We start from the raw sequence: 4,075 nt of genomic DNA on the forward strand, positions 1-4,075 counted from the left end.
CAGGAAGCAACAGTTAGCACTGGACATGGAAAAACAGACTGGTTCCAAATAGGAAAAGGAGTGCGTCAAGGCTGAATATTGTCACCCTGCTTATTTAACTTATATGCAGAGTACATTATGAAAAACGCTGGACTGGAAGAAACATAAGCTGGAATCAAGATTACGGGGAGAAATATCAATAACCTCAGACATGCAGATGACACCACCCTTACGGCAAAAAATGAAGAAGAACTAAAGAGCCTCTTGATGAAAGTGAAAGTGGAGAGTGAAAAAGTTGGCTTAAAGCTCAACATTCAGAACACTAAGATCATGGCATCTGGTCCCATCACTTCATGGCAAATAGATGGGGAAACAGTGGAAACAGTAGCTGACTTTTATTTTGGGGGGAGGGTTTCAAAATCATTGCATATGGTGACTGCAGCCATGAAATTAAAAGATGCTTGCTCCTTGGAAGAAAAGTTATGACCAACCTAGACAGCATATTAAAAAGCAGAGACATTACTTTGTCAACAAAGGTCCGTCTAGTCAAGGCTATGTTTTTTCCAATAGTCGTGTATGGATGTGAGAGTTGGACTATCCAGAAAGCTGAGCACTGAAGAATTGATGCTTTTGAACTGTGGTGTTGGAGAAGACTCTTGAGAGTCCCTTGGACTGCAAGGAGATCCAACCAGTCCATCCTAAAGGAGATCTGACCTGGGTGTTCATTAGAAGGACTGATGTTGAAGCTGAAACTCCAATACTTTGGCCACCTGATGTGAAGAACTGACTCATTTGAAAAGACCCTGATGCTGGGAAAGATTGAGGGAAGGAAAAGGCGATGACAGAGGATGAGATGGTTGGATGGCCTCACTGTCAATGCACATGGGTTTGGGTAGACTTAGGTAGTTACTGATGGACAGGGAGGCCTGGTGTGCTGTGGTTCATGGGGTTGCAAAGAGTTGGATATGACTGAGTGACTGAACTGAACTAACATCAAAGATTGAGTTCTCTTTGCTGACTTCTGGACTAATTGATAATTGGTAGGAAGCATTTGCAGGTGTGTTCTATAAGTCAATTCCCAAGGCATTGAACTAATGAGAGAGGCTATCACTATATAAGTTATTTCTAGACCAAATATTATTATATAAAAAAAAATAAGTTGTGATCAGGTTTCTCTAAGAAACAGAATCAGTAGAACAAAACAGGAAGAAACAGAACCAACACATACTCACACACACACACATATATATATATAGTGGTTTACTTCAAGCATTTGGTTGACAGGATTGTAGGGACTAGAAAGTTGGAAATCTGTCAGGCCAGCTCACAGGCTAGAAAGGCTTGGGCAGGAACTGATGCTGCAGTCTTGTGACAGAATTTCTTCTTCCTCAGGGAAATCTTGGTCTTTCAATTGATTGTACCATCCCCACTCAGATTATTGAGGATTATCTTTGTTTCAAGTTAGCTAATTGGCCATCTTATCCTCATTTATAAGATGTCTTCACGGAAACATCTAACTTCATTTTAAATTGAATAATTGGGTACTATAGCTCAGCCAAGTTGACAGGTAAACTACCACAACTTCCTAAAACTAACTGTAAATTTTATAGTTCAGAAAATAGATGCATAAAAATCAGTATATCAATGTTTTCTAAATGAGAGTACGTTTACTGAAGATGTGTGCTAAAGAACTGAAGAATGTATTCTTCTGTAGGAAATACACATGTGAGAGTGGAGCCTTAAATGGTTTTAATCCAGGGGCGGGAGACCTGGGTTCAATCCCTGGGTTGGGAAGATCTCCTGGAAAAGGGAAAGGCTACCCACTCCAGTATTCTGGCCTGGAGAATCCCATGGACTGTATAGCCCATGGGTTTGCAAAGAGTGGACACGACTCGGACACGACTGAGCGACTTTCACTTTAATCCAATGATTTACAGAAACTGTGAAAACCTCTAAGCAGTAGCTGGAGACCATAAGAGATTGCTCTAAGATTCCGCAACAGCATTCTGAGGCATAGATTATTTAATATGACTAAGACATCTATGTTACCTCTGTTTTGAGGTGAAAAATTTGTTAAGTCTATTACCATGAACGCGGTGCCAGGACCCCTTGTTGCCCTGATCATCCTTGTTGACCCGGAAGCAGTTTCCGGCCTCAGCCTCCCAGTCCTCGCGATGCAAGAGCTCTGAACCCTGGCGCGTGCCAGGGCCTCCTGATCTTGCGCGGGATATTGTGAGCTGAATGGGCATGTGCACGCCGCCCGGCTCCGCCCCTGCCTTGGTACCCTGGACCTGCTGGCGGGTGGTGTCCGTGTGCTCCTGGCCCTGCCTCGGGTCGCATCCTCTTCTGGCCGCATCACGGAGGTGTCCACGTAGGCGGGTGAGGCATTGTGTTCGTGGAGCTGGAGATGGTACTGGGAGGGATGGTCCTGATGCTCTGGGTGGGGTCCCACCATTCGGAGGGCTGCTCCACCCTCTGGGGGACACAGACTGCGGATGGAGGGGAGCGGGCAGAGGATGGAAATGCACAGTCCCCAGTCTCATACATGTTGGGATGCCACATCGTGGGCAGGAGCAGGAAGACCGGCAGGGAGTGAGAGGAATCGGTGGTCGATGGGGCTCCTGAGGCGCCTGGAAGTAGCCACCCTCGTAATAGGTGTTGGGAGTCCCGGAGATGGCCGCCTCCGGGTTGTACAGGTCGCCCGCATCTACCAGGATCACCTGGAAGCCCTCCGCTGGCTCCTCCTGCAGCCCCTCGAACTCGGCAGCAGTGTCTTCTTCGAACTGGGCACCAGCGGCCGGGTGGGCCGTGACCGGGGTGCGCGGGGCCCGGTGCGTGAGGCTGCGGGTTGACGGCTGGTTCTGGGCCCGGACTGGGCCGCCTGCCTCCTCTGTGTCGCCGACACTGCCACCCGGGACCCCCGGGCGCCCCACCTGCCTTTAATACTTTTATAATTGTTTGTTTCTGTTTGTAAGTCACTTATTCCTTAAGTAATTTTTGTATACTTTGTTGTATTTATGTCCAGTGAAAGTGACTCTAGTCTGTTTAGTGTAAGGTGAGTGAAGTTGTTCAGTCGTGTCCGACTCTTTGCGATCCCATGGACTGTAACTTACCAGGCTCCTCTGTCCATGGGATTCTCCTGGTAAGAATACTGGAGTAAGTTGTCATTTCTTTCTCCAGGGGCTCTTCCTGACTCGGGGATGAAAGCCAGGTCTCCCGCATTGCAGGTAGACGCTTTACCATTTGAGCCACCAGGGAAACCAGGATTTAGTGTAAACCCATGAAAAATTATTGAGTAGAGAGAATTTGCTTTCTGTCTTCCTGCATTCACTCTTGGTTCCTCGTTTGTTCAGGTTCCTATTATGTTTATTTTGTTCCAAAGACTTACAGGTCACGTTCCCTAGAAGCAAAGCTTGATAATGGGATTCTTAGGCCTGTGTTTATTGTGGGAGTACTCTCAGCAGAAAGTGAGGGAAGCAAGAGATGGTGGGGGGAGAAAGAATTGGGTCTTGAGAGTGCCTCATCTGATCTCATAGTAAAGTTTTTAGGGAAAGGTACTGTAGATTTAATCCAGCTAAAGGCAGATGGAGCAGTCTATTGAAACTCTTTGGCCAAGTTCTACCCCAGGGAGATGGGTTGGGCTGGCATGTGGCCTCCCAGTCAAATTAGCTTCCTTTTGGCTGAGAGAAATTCCCCAGAGAGGGGAGCAGGTGTGAGTTGATATTAGCCAACACCCACATCAGCTAGGAAACATATACTCCTCACCTTAAGCGGTATTTGGGAAGGGTACCATTAGCCACATTAGCAAACATTACCGTCTTGTCCCTGCACAACTCAGATCCACTTGCTGATTACATTTTTTTTTTCCTATCCCAGGACCAGGTGATTTCACTGATCAAGTCTATCCAACATTTAAAGAAAAATTAACAGCAGTCCTTCTCAAACTCTTCCAAAATATTGAAGAAAAGAGACTGCTTTCAGATTCATTTCTTGAGGCCTGCAATATCCTGATACCAAAACCAGATAAGAACATTACCAGAAACAAAAAGCTATAGGCCAGTGCCTTTGATGGACACAGCTGCAAAAATTCTCAAGA

The 4,075-nt window shown here is 46.3% G+C and overlaps 1 pseudogene; it reads right to left on the bottom strand.

Annotated features, from left to right (window-relative positions):
• Positions 1 to 2,334: 2,334 nt before the first annotated feature.
• Positions 2,335 to 3,791, bottom strand: LOC105004361 (annotated as a pseudogene).
• Positions 3,792 to 4,075: the final 284 nt, after the last annotated feature.

This window comes from Bison bison, unplaced genomic scaffold, assembly GCF_000754665.1.
Source record: "Bison bison bison isolate TAMUID 2011002044 unplaced genomic scaffold, Bison_UMD1.0 scf7180017864473, whole genome shotgun sequence".
In the NCBI taxonomy this organism is placed as follows: Eukaryota; Metazoa; Chordata; class Mammalia; order Artiodactyla; family Bovidae; genus Bison; species Bison bison.